Source organism: Ursus maritimus, unplaced genomic scaffold (genome assembly GCF_017311325.1).
Source record: "Ursus maritimus isolate PB19 unplaced genomic scaffold, ASM1731132v1 scaffold_2, whole genome shotgun sequence".
Lineage (NCBI taxonomy): Eukaryota > Metazoa > Chordata > Mammalia > Carnivora > Ursidae > Ursus > Ursus maritimus.
The window spans coordinates 59,624,648-59,641,141 of NW_024424452.1; the positions used below are offsets into that span (position 1 = coordinate 59,624,648).

Sequence of the window (16,494 nt, forward strand, 5' to 3'; positions counted from 1 at the left end):
AAGTTCAATGTTAGAAACATGTTCAACTGGAAGAGATCACCCAGAAAATGGTAGTTAACTGAAGGCCATCAATGAAGGCCCAAACTGGGGGATGTCTTCTTTAGGTTTTGGAAGACAGATGGATGAGGATGAAGCTGTGAGGGCACACCAGGCCAAGAGAAAGAACCTGTGTAAAAGACTGAGGGGTGAGGGCTCACTATCGTTAGGGCGTGCGCAAATAAAGAGCATGAATAATTTATTTGACAGTTCTTCTCCTGTTGGATTTTTAAATTATTTTCCTCACTTTCTTGTTCCAGATAATTTTGCGAGGAACATCTCTATGCTTCCAGATTTTCATTTCCCTTAGATTATTTTTAAATCATGAACTTCTGAACTGGAATGACTTGGTCAAAAGAAATGCTCTCTTATCAGGAGATATGTCTTAACTGCAGTGTGGATAAGGGAATTTTTATTTAATTTAAATTCAATTAGCCAACATATAGTACCTCATTAGTTTCACATGTAGTGTTCAATAATTTATCAGTTGCATATAACACCCAGTGCGCATCATCTCACGTGCCCTCCTTAATGCCCATCACCCAGTTACCCCATCCCCCACCCACCTCCCTTCTGTAACTCTCAGTTTGTTTCCCAGTCAAGAGTCTCTCATGGTTTGTCTCCCTCTCTAATTCCTTCCCATTCAGTGTTCCCTCCCTTCCCCTATGATCCTCTGCGCTGTTTCTTATATTCCACATATGAGTGAAACCATATGATAATTGTCTTTCTCTGATTGACTTACTAGGGGAATTGTAAGCAAAATGATCCATCCAGTGGCTTAAAGAATGTAACTCCAATGTAAAACAGAGCCTACAGAGGGTGATTCCTCCTTTCTTTCTCTTCTGTTGGGGCTCTTTGCCTTTTCCTGCAAGTTTCTACAGTGTGGTTCAGCTGTAGGGCCATGTGCTTGGCGACTCTATTCTGGCTGAAGGTGGTAAACAGAGAAGAAAACCAGAGTTAAGACTATAAATCATCTTGTGTTATAATAGAGCTCTGTTTTAAACTGCTTCTTTTTCAAAGAAGAAAAATTGCTATATAGACTAAATTGAGCTGGCAACCAGAAAGCCATTTGTTGCCTTTTGTAAAAAGAAAAAATTTTAAATGACTTTCCAGACTATTTCAATTATTTATATTTTTTATTTCTAAAGCATTTTAACCAATATTTTTATGAAATGAGTTGTAAATTTTCTTTCTCCTCATCAAACGTTCAAAGTAAAAGAAACAAGAGAAAGAGAAAAGCCTCCTAAACCCTTTATCAATAGTTTTTGTGCAAATACTAGAAAGCAGGTTGGAGCAAATTACTTTATAATTTATACAACAAGTGAGATATAAAATTCGTGTCGATATGTAGAGAGAAGAACAATTTGAAGCAATATCACCAAAATCACAGCGTAAACCTATTGTTGAAGTTTTAACTTAAATACTGAAAAAACATGGTATATTTACCTAAACACTTATTTCCTTTACAGAATTCAAGACTCAATACTTGATTTAGTTAGTCATACCACAGATACAAAGAAATAAAATCAAGTAAATAATCCTGATTCACACAATTCCTGGCTTTTGCACTCAGTTTTGTTTACTTGCTTGTTTTCAACTTTTCTGGATCATTTGCATACATGAATCCTTTACTGCTTCAGATGAAATTGCTTCAGGCCATTTCCTAAATGAAATTATGTAATATCTCTCACTCCTTTGATTTTTTTTTACATCATTATTTCTTTTCAAAGTAGAGTAAGAAAACTATAACATAAAAAATGTTTCCACATAGGTTTATCTATTCCAGCTTTTATCCATGGATGAAATCATCTTTTGGGCCATCTGCTCCTTACTTTTAAGCAGAGTTATTTGAAAGAGGGGATCAGAAGTGTCAATTTCTAAATCTCTCTCTCTCTCTTATTTTATTTAAACGTGCTCCTTGAGACAGAGAATCTCCATAGTCACTCCTGGCTACCCAGACCTATGCTGGCAGCAGCCTATATCCTGCACATCTCAGACCCGTTAAATGACACAATGTGGAGTCCTCAAAATTGGTGCCACCATCTGATAACTAATTCTTACTAAATGTTAAAGTTTATGGAGGCGCTCAGCTGGCTCAGTCTGTAGAGCATGCGACTCTTGATCTCAGGGTTGTGAATTTGAGCCCCACATTGGGTATAGAGATTACTTTAAATAAATAAATAAAACTAAAGGTTTTTAATAGTTTAATGTAATCAGTTTCTATATTAGAAAGAGTATCACATTTGGAATCAATGCATACTCTCATAATCTTGTTCCACCACTCACTCAGTTATCTGAACCCCCATTTTAACAGTGTAGTTTAACATTGTTAAGCACCTAGTATTGGCACTACTTTAGGTACTGGAGATACAAAAATAATTGAGAAAGACCTGGTCAGTGCTCTCGAGCAGTTTGCCAATAATGAATGAAACATAAGAGTGAAAAAAAGACCATTTCAATACAATGTGATATGTAGAAATATACTCTGCAGAGAGGGAATGGAACTCCAATCATATTTTGGAATTTTCTTCTTTTTCCCCAAAATGCTGGAACTCTTTAAATCTTATTTGTCCTAGTTTAAAGATAACAGGTGAAGCAATTAGAAAGAAAACAAAAATACTAAGCATCCTTAGGGATCTCACTGAAGATTTAGGAAAGATTTATAAGCCCTGTGTTAATAAACTAATTGCTACATTGGGTATACCTCGAAAGTAAGTGGATGAGATCTAATCTAACTATTAAAAACAAGCAGGGGAACATCTGATCCCTCACTTATTTACAGGTGAAAAAAATGGAGTTTGGAGATTTCAAGTGGTTTGTCCAAGACCACACAGTGAGTAAGAGGCAAAGAGGACCCAAAACTAAGCCTCTCAACTTTTCATTCATTCTCTCATTCATTCCTTTAATGAACACTTACAGAGTGAGTACATACAAACCGAGCAAAGCACTGCAGGCCTCTCTGCTCCTTCTCCTACTATTTAATGATGAATATCAACTGCATTTTATGACAGAGATGAAGAGTTAGTTTAGAGAGACCTTATTTATCTGAAGAGATGAGATGAACAAAATCTAAAAGCCTGAATTATTATGAAGCATGCAAGGTGACGTGAGTCCTCAGAGTAATACAATTAATGAGCCATCAAATGTTTACACTCAAATCAGAATCGTAGCTCGGTTGGGTGAGGATGGGTGACCTGAACTGTGCCTTTGATCTTAATCTCAGGGACAGAGAAGAGAGAAAAGCAGCAACAGGGAAACAGCTTTCGAAATAAAAGGTTAAAAAGAAAAGGCTAAGGTAGAAAATTTGCTCCTGTTCACTAACAAAAAAGAGGATGGGAGATTTATTTTATGGGCCTTCTGTGTAAAAGTCTTACTTCTTCAGAACCCAACTACAATGCAACTGTTTTAGAATTCCTATTGAAATCACTTTAAGTTAAAAAAAAAAAGTATATGGAGGGGTGCCTGGGTGGTTCAGTGGGTTGAGCATCTGACTCTTGATTTTGGTTCAGGTTATAATCTCGGGGTTATGAGATCAAACCTCACATTAGGCTCTGTGCTGGGCATGGAACCTGCTTAAGACTCTCTCTGCCTCTCCCCCTAAACCTCTTCTTGCACACTCTCTCTTAAAAAACAAAAAGTATATGGAAAGAAAAAGTAGTCTCTGTAAATACTTTATCATAGTGTTTATTGAACTGTTCCTGGATGTGATTCGGTGGGTTTAACTGTCAGATAAAACTGGTGTGAGTCTTAGTAATAACTACCTTTCAACTCTAAGAAACTGGATTCCAACCGTAAATCCACACTGAAAGATGTGTTTGTTGCTTTTTGTATCTTTGGATATAAGAATTCTTTTTTTTTTTTTAATTTAAATTCAAGTTAGTTAACATACAGTGTAATATTGGTTTCAGATGTACAATGTAGTGATTCAACACATCCAACACTCGGTACTCATCACAAGTGCATGCCTTAACCCCCATCACCTATTTCATCCATCCTCCCACCCACCTCCCCACTGTTAACCATCAGTTTGTTCTCTATAGTTATGAGTCTGTTTCTTGGTTTATCTCTTTTCCCCTATGATCATATGCTTTGTTTCTTAAATTCCATGTGAGTGAAATCATATAGCATTTGTCCTTCTCTGACTAACTTGTTTTGTTTAGCATAATACCCTCTAGTTCCATCCACACTGCCGCCAATATCAAGATTTCATTCTTTTTATGGCTGAGTAATATCCATTGTATATATATATACCACATCTTCTTTATCCACTCATCAGTCAACAGACATTGGGCTCCTTCCATAATTTGGCTGTTGTAGATAATGCTGCTATAAACATCATGCATGTATCCCTCCAAATTAGTATTTTCATATTCTTGGGGCAAATACCTAATAGTGCAATTGCTGGATCAGCTATTGGAATTCTTATAAGAACTTCCCCTCTAGTTGCTGTCCTTTTGATATAGAGACTTGTAAATGCCCAACTGCCTGCTGGGCAACTGGTTTCTACACATCCCAGATACGGTAAATTTGGGAGTTTCCATTTCTCATCCTTTTTCTACCTAAATATCCTTTGCAGAGTATGGTCATTTCACTGCTATACATTGTTAAATTTTGTTGTGATTAAATAGTCACCAAAAAAATAAAATAAAAACCACCCTAGTTAGAGTGAACACCAGTCAATGTCTCTAGTTCCCTTTAAACATAAAGGAAGTTCATGTTTGTTGTATACTACCCATGACATGAAAAAATAACCTAGGAGAAAAGTAAGGGCCACACATGTACCTGACTTTCTGTGAATTTCTCCTTTGCCAGGAAGAATATTAATACACCTATCTTGTTTTCTAAGGAAACTTGTACCTGAAAGGGGAAATAAGCAAAATCTGACTGGATAGAAATATTCAATGTTAATCCTTCCATGATGCAAATGGAAAGAGCATGACAATATTAATTCCATTTTTTAAAAATACCCTTTGGTTAATAATTTTCTCAGTGCACCACAGAAGACAAAGAAGTGTCATTGTCGGCCTCTTTGGGGAAGAAAAAAATGTTGCCTGGAATAAAGCTGCAATGAAACTCATCCACAGCTGTAAGGATGTTTCTAGGGAGTTCATGCCCAGAAACAGGTTTTTAAAGCTGGAGTGTGGAGTTACAGGGTAGCCTACAAATGTCCAGTGCACTTTTGCAAGTTACACCAAATTCAATGAATATATTTGGACTATAAATCATACAGGAATAGTTATGGCAACATTTCAACTTTATCTTCACCCAAATCTCTGATGAAATCAAGAATTGGACAAGTGCACATTCTTTGTTTATTTATTTTTTGGATTTGGAGGATTTTTGTTATTTTAATTTTTTGTTTAAACTGGTGCTCGGGAACCTCTTATGAGTTCAGCAATCGGTCAAGCACTGGGCTGGAAGAAGCTGACTTGGGCCCTCCTTCCTGACAAGTTTAGTTCCACAGATTACATAAATTCAGTGCATGCAAAAACCATTTGAGAAAGAGCCCTAGTGGCTGAGCACAGAGCAGATGGGCTAAGTCACCAAAATGCAAGCTTAGCAAATAGTCTTCAGGGGTGGCCAACCTCTGCTGGACCTAGTCCTCCTCACGACCTTATGACAAGAGTAGTGCAAAGAATTTAGGCTACAGTCAGGCAAATCTCATTGCCTTCTTAAATATTCTACACAGTTGCAATATGTGAGTGAGAAAGGAGCTCCCCGCAACCTCCAGACCACTACGGGTGCTGTCCCTTGTTCAGCAGTATAGTTCATGGAAAACATCCCTCATATTAACTTCATTTTTGTAAATTCAGCTTGGAATGTGGGATTCATATAATGCAGCAAAGTCAGGCAAATGGATTCAAATTCTGAATTCAACCTCATTCTTACCAGCCACGCGACTCTGAGCAAGGTACTTGAACTCACAGAGTTTCCATTGTCTCATCTGCAGTTCAATTCGTACCATTAGATTCAATAAATATTGATGAAATACAGCGTTCTGTGCTAGGCCTGGGGGGAAGATAACAGATAGAGTGGATATGGGCCAGCCTTGGCAAGTTGGGGACAGTCGTGGGAGCCGTGTAAGGAGGCTGCTGAATTCCCACAGCGTGTTCAGAGGGCTCGAAGGCAAGTTGTCTGAGTACCACAACTTTCCAGTGCCAGGGATGGTTTTGTTCCTTATAACCCATCGTGGGCCACGAGGCAGGAAGGACTCTCATGGCATTTTCTGAGCCCTTGGGAAAGACTGGTTGTTCTCCAGCTGCGGATGTCCTGAGACAGCCCAGAAGAAACCTTGCCAGGGGCTCTTGCCAAGTTTGGAAAAGCTCAGATCTGGATTCCTCCTCTAGAAACTACAACACATTTCTCTTTTGAGTAGAAGAAAGGAGAAAAAAGGGGGACCTGAGGGAGAAGGAACTTGACAAGTAAGCAGAGGGGATCTTCCCCTTTGGACGTTGAGAAAGGAAGTATAGCAAATCATCCCAGAGAGAGAAGAGAAGTAGAGAGGAGAACATACAGGCAGGCAAGGGCCCTGGGATTTTCTCTGACACTGGCCCCTTTGTAGAACACTGAGTCACTATCTTCTTATTTGTCCAAACATAGACTTGGGCCAGATTATTGTTCAGTTTTCTCCTGCTATGTCTTCCTAAAAATGCCTTCCTTTGGAATTAGCCCCACTTCCTTCCAGCAGTTTTATCACAAGGATCTTGTAACTTGCTTGGCTCTAGGGGAACAGACCTCAAGATGTCTTGGGGAGTCTGTGAACCCAGTGTCCAGTGCTTTCAGGGCATGTTGATGGGCTCATTCAGGACTCTGATGATAGAAAGTCACATGAATAAACTACCCCCAATGCATACAATATAGATTTTCGGGCTGTGATGAGTGGGACTCTGGCAATATTTTCACTGCCCTTGTGGGTGTTATATGACCACATGCCTTTTTAACTAAAGAGACCAAGGACCGAGGGTGAAGGAGGAGTTGCCTCATACATACTGAGAGCCCAATGATGAGCACACATTTATCATGATGGGCAGGATTGAACCCCAGAGACAGGTTGTAAAATAAACAAGTAAGAGTCAGTTACTTGGGTTCAAATCCTAGTTTGGCCTCTGCAGGCTTTTGAACAAATAATTTTGACATCTTTAAAGTTTAGTCCCACTTTCTCCCTGCCTCTCAGGATTGTTGGGACCATAACTGTAACAATCATTAGGGCTCTTCACAAATATTCTGAGGTGTTTTTTTCTTCTTTTCAGTCACATGTTAAGATTATACTTCCCCTTTTTCTCCTCTTCCCCACAAAATATAAGATGTGGACATGTGACTTGATTTGCTAATGGGAAGTAAGCAAAAGCAGCCCATGTCACCTCTGAGCAGAAGTACAAGAGGCTATAGACAATTCTTTGTGAGTTGCCATGCACTCTTTGTCTCTGCCTAGAGACCAGCGAAGTTTCCATAGTGACTGTCAGCTTGAGTCCCAGAGTCCACAGCTTGACCCACAATGGTCATGTGGCTTGACTTTGTTGCTTTTGGCCCCTGATGTTTGGGGATAATTGCAACAGCAGGATAATCTAACTGATGTATTCTTAAGAGAGGCAATAATGATGAAAATTGGTTTTTGGGTTGTGAAAAAAATATACCATGTTCCATGGCCTCCATAGGGCCACAGTATATAAACAGGCACACAATACATTTGTGGTATTTACATTTCATGAGGGAGAGGAGGTGGGTAGGTGTTTAGGAAAAAAAAAATTCTAAAAAGCCTCCTTAAGGGTGCAATAATGAAAAAAAAGCTTGAGAAACACCAAAGTCTGTCCTGATTGAAGAGCAGCATATGAATAGTAGATCGTTTCATTTTTCTTAAAAGAGACTTAGAGAGGGCACTATATAATATACCATGTTTTATTTTTCCTGTCTATTATCTCCTACCTGGCTCCATGAAGGTCAAGAATTTTCCCTACTTTGTTAATTACTAAATCCCTAGTGCCTAAAATAGCCTTAGCACATAGTAGTTGCCCATGAAATATTTGCTGAATCAACGAATAAATAATTGAGACAGAAATGACTCCAACACCCTGAGCTTCCAAGCTTAACTGGAAGTTAGTCACATGTTGATGCTACATGGGGGAGAAAATTTACCCAGATCTGGGAAGGCTCCTGGGAGGAAACAGTACATAAAGTATGGCCTGAAAACTGAGAGGGTGGACAAACAAAAAGCAAAAACACAAGGTTTGGGACGAAATTAATTCCGCAAAAAGAGAAAAGACTCAGGCCAAAGGAATAGTATAAAGATTGCTCCAAGGCAGCAGATGAGTTGTATTTCATCGACAGAGATCTTTTGTTTGGCCACATAACTCACATTTAAAAAGAAGAATTTATGTTAGAAAACTGTAAATCCAGTTTCTCTTTAAAAATTCAAAGGGAGCCTAAATAAACCCTGATAACTGAAAGAGACCAAGGCACATTTAGGGCACCTGAAAATGTGCTGTGGCTAAAACATAATCTAATATGGACAGCAAAGTTGTAATAGTGTCCAAATCTTGAAGTTCTTTGAATGCCGTCTTAAGGAGCTTGAACTTTATCTTGAGAACAACAAAGAGCCATTGAAGTGCTTTAAGCAAGTGAGTGATACACTTCTGTTTGTGTTCAAAGAAGATCACTCTGGTGGAAGTATGAAGAATGGACTGAAGTTGCACAAGACCAGAGGTTAAGTGACCAATACAAAGATAATCGCAGGAATCCACGCAAGACAGGATATTGGCCTTGATGAGTAAGCAGTACTGATGGCAGAGATTCTAGAGGCATCCATTCTCCCTTTTATCATTTTTAACATCACCCTCATTTGTTCGGGGTGGCATTATGCCCAATGAGACACCTCCCCAGATCCCTTTGTACAGCCTTATCAATTTCTTAGACCAGCGTACTAGTCCTGGACTGTCTTCCTGCATATTGTTCACTAGGTAAGAAAAATAATTCTACTTTTTATCAATATGCATTCAATAGGGGTGCCTGAGTGGCTCAGATGGTTAAGCGTCTGGCTTCAGCTCAGGTCATAATCCCAGGGTCCTGGGATCGAGCCCCGCCTTGGGCTCTCTGATCAATGGGGAGCCTGCTTCTTCCTCTCCCTCTGCTCCTCCCCCTGCTTGTCCTCTCTCTCTCTCTCTGTCAAATGAATAAATAAAATCTTTTTTTAAAATATATGCATTCAATAAAATGCATCTGTAAGGAGACAAAATTAATAGAATTTAGTAGAATAGGACGTGTGCTTACTTTTTAGAGTAGTAAGTTTAGTACGTAGAGTACGTAGCACTGTCCAAGATAGAGGCAGGCAGCTAACCTTAATTCCCTCCCCCTTCCTTCTTCTTGTCCCTAATTAGGAATAAGCACTTTTAGGTCAGAAACCAAAAATTCTGGTCTTCCTTTCATTTATTTAGTAACCAGCATGTGGAAAGTATCTTGAGAGCTTGTTTGGAGGTTCTAGCAGGGGAGCGCAGCTACTCGTATACCCTTGACCGAAGAACGGTCCTCCTCTATCGGGGAAGGTCGTCCTCTTCAACCGAGCGCGCAGCTTTGGGAGGGACGCACATGGAGCGGTGAGGGAGGAAGGGGACACCCGCCTAGCCAGCCAGATCAGCCGAATCAACCCTGGCGATCAATGGGGTGACAGATGTCGCAGCCAGATCGCCCTCACATCCCAGCATGTGGAAAGTATCTTATACATTGTACACAGCAAGCACTTGGTACTTGTTGTGGCTGATCCACTAGGAATTTTAATGAATGTTTAAACATTACTTAAGTATAGGGAAAGCAGTGTTTGTAGCAAATGCTTTCAGACAAACGCACACACAAAAAAAATCCCAAATGGATTATTCAGGCTGATGCTGCTACATAAGATAATTGTAACAGGAGATTCTTTATTTCATTTTACTTAGCTCTCCTGGCAATCTGATCAGTTTGACTCAGTCATGGTGAAAGCAGAAATAAACTTCCTTTTTGAAGATTTTATTTTGATTAGATAATACTCTGGGTAATCTCTGATAATTAGAGGATATCAAAAATAGTAAGCAAAAATGAGAAAAGCACTGAGAAATATCAATAAACTATATGTTCTTCTCTTTCAACCCAGTTGTTTTATGTAAAGAGGGGTAAAGATTGCTTAGGTAAATTTGTCCTGATCTTTTTATTTTTTTTTTATTTTTTAATTTTTTTTTTAAAGATTTTATTTATTTATTTGACAGCGATAGAGACAGGCAGCGAGAGAGGGAACACAGCAGGGGGAGTGGGAGAGGAAGAAGCAGGCTCATAGCGGAGGAGCCTGATGTGGGGCTCGATCCCAGATCGCCAGGATCACGCCCTGAGTCGAAGGCAGACGCCTAACGACTGCGCTACCCAGGCACCCTGTCCTGATCTTTTTAATGCCTGCTGAAAATAAAGTGAAATTAAAGCAAAAAACAGTTAAAAAGTAGTTATAAATATGATCTCAATTCTGTTGGGAAAACAATGATATATCTATGCATGTTAAGGAAAGCCATACAAGAGGACTGACAGGAAGTGCTAAGGGAGTATCTATTATGATGGAATGGGATCATAGTTGTATGTGATTCAGAATGTATGTGTAAATTTCTTGTGATAGCATGTACCACTTTTATAATCAAGAAAAAAGATACTTATTAGAAAGGTTTTTATGCAACATTCCTTTGACTTGACAGAGTTGTATATGGGTCTATAACTGGCCTTGGAAAGTTGTTAGGGTGCCTCCTATCACTGTTGACACTGATCCCCTCTTCACAAGAATATGAAGAAGGGGGGAAAAAAGGAGGTGGGGACGAGGTTCCACAGTCAAGGGGACAAGAACAGAACCATGGACAGAAAGCACCCAAGATTAACTTTGAAAATGTGTATTAATAAATCAATAAATGCTTTGAGTTTGAACTCATAAAATTATTTTCATATATACAAATTCATCACACACAATAAAAGTATAATGTAAACAAACATGGGATGAACAGAGTCTGTGTATCGTCTTGCCACACTAAATAGTACATGGATGCTCTTCAGTAACTGGCGAGATCTAGTCAAATATAAATAAAGGGTACTAGAATGCCCTCAAACCGAAGTTCATTTATCTCAACTGGATGAGCAATTCTGTTTAGTAAAACTTCACCCTTTGTGTTAGCTAATCATATTTACCAGAGAAAAACACACTAACTGAAAAAATAAATGGACCTCTAAAAAGAAATGTGATCTTTCAAGCAGATCTGGTGAAACGTATTTGACTCACGTATATATTTTTTTGTCTTTGGGCACAAAGATTTGACAATTTATTATTTGCAAAGAATAAAACTACTCCTCCAGTGGAAAGAAATTCAATAAATATTAATTGATGAGCAAAATCTTGGGTTAAAAAAAAGGAGCTAACTAAATTTTCTTTCCTTGGGTAATAAAATAAGAATAAAAGAAACGACATTGTGTTAAGAACCCTGGATTGGTCTGACGTGTTTTGTTTTGTTTTTTTAAATAAGATTTTATTTATTAATTTATTTGTCAGAGACAGAGAGAGCACAAGCAGGCGGAGCAGCAGGCAGAGGGAGAAACAGGCTCCCCACTGAGCAGGGAGCCCAATGCAGGACTTGATCCCAGTATGCTGGGATCATGACATGAGCCAAAGGCAGACACTTAGCCAACTGACCCACTGAGGCATCACTGGTCTGACATTTCTCAGAAATTTGCTTTTCACCTCCCCCCTCTGCAAAAAAGCCACGTTAGGGAAGTGAGCTAAGAAAGCCAACTGTTATGCATATAGCAATGGCGTGATGGCCTTGCTGTGTGGAAAGCAGGAGCCTCAGAAGGTCAGGATAGCATGCAGGGGCTATAAAAGCAAAGCTGAAACCAAAAGTAGGGTGATCAAGTGAAAGGAGAATGGAAAGGACTGTCAAAGAGGCAGCATAAAATCAGATGCTATCAAACTTTACCACAGGAAGAAGAAAGGAAAGTCCTATCTGGATGGCGAATGACAAACCGTAATATCCAAAAAGAAATGGGGAAGAGAGGAGTCATATGTTCTCATGTGAATATCTAGATGGTTCCCAGATATGCTTAGTGTAAGCAGGATCATGTGATCACTGAGTTCTTCCCTCTCTGCTTGGCAAAAAAGATGGAAGTCTTGCCTCCAATTTCCACTTGATTTCCCTTTCTGCAACAATATAGCAGGCTGTTTATATCCAGGAGGGGGAAAAAACCCTAAGAATAAAAACAAACAGGTTATTAATTTGAAAAACCGAAGTGTAATTCTAGGGATTAAGCCATCTTGACTGCTAACAGAATAATTTTCCTGAACACTATGATGAAAAATGAAATGTATAGAAATTGATACTTCAAACATCGCGGTTGTAGCAAATCCTCTTCTTTGGTAAGAACTTTTTTTAAAGCAGTACTGATTTCATTTTGTTTTAGGTCATCCCAAAAACTTCCCACTGAAGATGGCTCGACTGTTGCTATCGCCAAAATGGCTTTCATTCTGTGACATTATTTCGTTTCCACCTCAAACGGTATACTGTGATTCATTTCTGGTACTAACCACCCTTGACGTTAAGGGCTCAGTCCTCCACAAGATGGCTCCCACTTGAGATGCCAGTTACAGCTTCAGGGTCCCCAGGCTACTGGAATTTCTGATTAACGGGCTACAAATCTGGGGAGTCATGACCCACTCAGGTTTGGTAATTCACTAGAATGATTGACAGAACTCAGGAAAGTGCAATATTTACTATCCCAGTTTCATTATGAAGGATATGGAGGACCAACCAAATGAAGAGACCTGTAAGGCGAGGAAGGGTCCCAAATACAAAGCTTCTGTGCCTTCTCCTCATTGAATCAGGGCACATCACCCTCTGGCACACGGATGTGTTCACCACAGTGCAAGCTCCTAATGAACTAAACTGCAAGTGGCCACAATAAAAAGCACATGGCTGGGTGCACTGGGAGATGACGCTGGAAAGATGATTGAGGCATGCCATGGACGGGGGTGGAAGGGGGCTCTGAATTCTGTGCCGAGGAGTTTGAATATTATTCTTCAGACAATGGAGAGCCACCAAAAATTTCTGAAGAAGAATACTTCACTGTGTGTCTGTGCTTCCTCTTCTGTAGGTCTTTTGAGAGTTTGCAGACAAAAATGAAACCAATTAGATTACTGAAATAATCCAGACAAAAAATGACAAGGAACCATGGTATGGAACAGTGCAGGAATACCAGAAAAGAGAACCCACGAAATTCATGGATTGTGGAGGCAGAAACAGGAGAAGTTGAAGATGATTCCCACATGTCTAGCATGCCTGAGCAGGAATATGGTATCACTGAAAGAAATGAGGAACTGTCCTAGTCTGCTCAGGCTGCTATCATAAAATACCAGACACTGGATGGCTTAAACAGACATTTATTTCTCACAGTTCTGGAGGCTGGGAAGTCCAGGATTAAGGTGCCAGCCAATTCCATTCGGATGAGGCCCATCTTTCTGGCTTGTAAACAGCTGTCTTCTTGCTGTGTCCTCACGTGAAAGGGAGAGAGAGGAAGCAAGCTCTCTAGTTCAGGAACAATTAGTATCATTTCCCATATTCTAAAACCTGGCATTGACATCACCCCAAGCATCCTCAACCATGATTCCCAAGGTATCCCTGACTTGACTCCTGCCTCTTTTTACAGCATCATTTGTTGTCACTCCTTTTCACTCTTCTCACTCAATCACGTTGAGATACATAGAATTCACAAATGGGTCACAGTATTTTAAGGTTCCCTGTTCTCACTCATGCTATTCCCTGTCTGGAATGCTCTTTTCATGTCCAACTTTTTTTTCCTTTTAATGATGCTCATCTTCCAAGATTCAGTTGTGGTCGTCATCTCTTCGTAAAGCTTTGTGGGGACATATTTCACAGGCTACCCTGGGATGTCATGGTAAGAGTGTGTCATTAATCCATTAGTCTGTCTTTTCGGTGAGACTGTCGGTCCTTGACAGCAGGGATTCTGTTCATTCTGCTCTCTACCTCTAACACCTAATAGAATGTGGCATTTGACTACAGCTAAAGTGTTTTTTTAATTTCTTAAGTGTGTTCAGTTAGTTAACTGACTTCTCAATATTCAAATATTTGTGAGTGATTAATGTGCAAAACAACCCCTCAAGTGTTCTGCTTTTCTCTCCCATGTGCTGCACTTGTTATTTAAATGTCTATTTGAAAGGGCCAATGTGTAGACTGGTCAAAGCAGGCAAAAACAAAAATTCTAAATGTATTTCCTTTCAGGAAACATAATCTATTTTTAAAACAACTTTGTGGACAGTCCCTAGAGAACATAGTGGAATAGACAGTCTTTTCATGAATCACCTCACTAGGCTGATTCTCCGTGAAGAACACGGACGGTTTGTTTGGGATGAAAATACTAGAAAATGAGAAACGGAAAAATTACATGGACGTGGATAAATGAGCAAAGGATGCTGAACACTAAAAGGAATAATTCAAGTCAAGGAAAGACGATTTGGGCAGAAAAATCTAGAAGACATTAAATTAGGCATTTCATTTTGTTCCGATTATACTGTATTTTCTTTGATATTGTAAGTTCCTAACCCCATAACTGTTTTTATTGAACACTCACAGTGAATGAGGCTTTGTTCAGCAGGATTTAACAAAACACCAGTGTAAATCATTCAGCAAGCATGGCCAAAGGATCACTATACCAATAATTAATCAGGCTTTCTGCTCATTCTCCTTTCCAAGGGTTAAAGGTTAGAAGTATTATGTCTAATAAATTGAAATCTGCTGTGTATCTGCTAGGTCACAAAGCATGCATTATAAAATAAAAACATGCCAAAACAAAAACCACTGGCCACTTGCATTATTTCCTAAAGCATTTCCAAACACATCCAATCTAAAAATAGATTTTTAAAACAAGCTGTTATCAATTTAGAAAGGAACACAAAGTTAAACTCTCTATAATCTTGAGCAAAAATAGAAGGTCATTAATTGTACAAACTGTAATTGAGAAAAACCTCATTGTGGCATCTTGCTTAACATCCTGAAAACAAAAAAATCCTCAATACCTATAATAACAGCAAAATGAATAACTTTAAAATGGGCTAGTATACCAACAACCACACACAAAAAAAACTACATAAACAAAAGATTTGCTGGGGCTAACTGGAAATACTGATAAATAAGAACTATGAAATTGAGTGCTAAGAATTAAAAGAATGCTTATGATTTCTGATTTGTTTGGGGATATGTGATGAGTTAAGACATCCTGATAAATTTTAATATTTTTGAGAATTGTTTTTATATATTATAGTAGATCATAATTTGGGGTTTAATTCTTCAATCTAAAACCTAACATTTTTCGAGCACCTACTCTATATATCAGGAACTAGGTGAGTTAAAACAAAACCTGCTGTGGAGGAGCTCACACTCTAGTAGTGGAAACTGACATGCAACTAATTACAAAACTGGAGATCAACTGCAATGATAAAAATATCGGCCAAGAAAGGGATTCTCTCCCCCAGGTAGGTGGTCTAGATAAGCTGACAACTCCTCCAGAAGAATGACTGTAGACAGAAAAGCAGAAGACAGAACAAATGCTTTATCTCACAAACGGAACTGTAAGTTCACTGATGGCAGAGACTGTTTTTTCCTTCTTTCTAAAACTCAGAGTACATAGGAAATTTTCAATGATCTTGGCTAATCACCAAAGATAGTTCTGCTTGATGAAATTAGGTAATTTGGAATTTGAAAAATTGGTGGCATCAGATGAAAAAGGAGTCCATGGGACAATAAGAAGGACGGGAAAGGAAACTGAATGGGAGGTCATCACGAAGAGAAGAAAACCATGAGAGACTCTTAACTCTAGGAAACAAACTGAGGGTTGCTGGAGGGGCGGTGGGTGGGGGATGGGGTTAAAAAAAAAAGGAGAAGTAAAGTCTTCAGGGCGCCTGGGTGGCTCAACCAGTTAAGTATCTGACTTTCGATCTCAGCTCAGGTCTTGATCGTAGGGTCGTGAGTTCAACCCCCACATTGGGTGTGGAGCCTACTTAAAAAAAAAAGGTAAAAATCTTCACAAAGCTAAAAATAAGTCATTAATATCTCTTAATAAAAAAAAAAAAACAATCTGTCAGAGGTAGCCATAGGATTGATAAATATAAGCCTGAAGCCGAATACTCTGTTCCCAGGTTTACTGATTCAAGTGGCTCACACCTCACAGCCACTAACTACTTCCAGTACAATTGAACTCCGGGTCTCAAGAACCCAAAATGTAGAAGGAAGTTTTTGTGGTGAATACTGAAAGGCTCTGGCTTGTACTGGCTATAAGAGAAAAAAATACAAGAAGGTTCAAGATAATTTTAATCTTGAGTACAACTGAGAGATCGAAAGCTTTGTCACTGGAGAAAGGAATAAGAAAGACAACAAAATGAAAGAGAAATAGAAGTAAAGA

General features: G+C 39.0%; 1 long non-coding RNA gene across 1 annotated transcript; it reads left to right on the forward strand.

The window, feature by feature from the left end:
- The first annotated feature begins 4,326 nt into the window (after positions 1-4,326).
- LOC121103982 lies at positions 4,327-15,959 on the forward strand. Its single transcript, XR_005836321.1, has 3 exons — positions 4,327-8,990; positions 12,484-12,578; positions 13,174-15,959. It is a non-coding gene; the product is annotated as an uncharacterized LOC121103982 (long non-coding RNA).
- Positions 15,960-16,494: the final 535 nt, after the last annotated feature.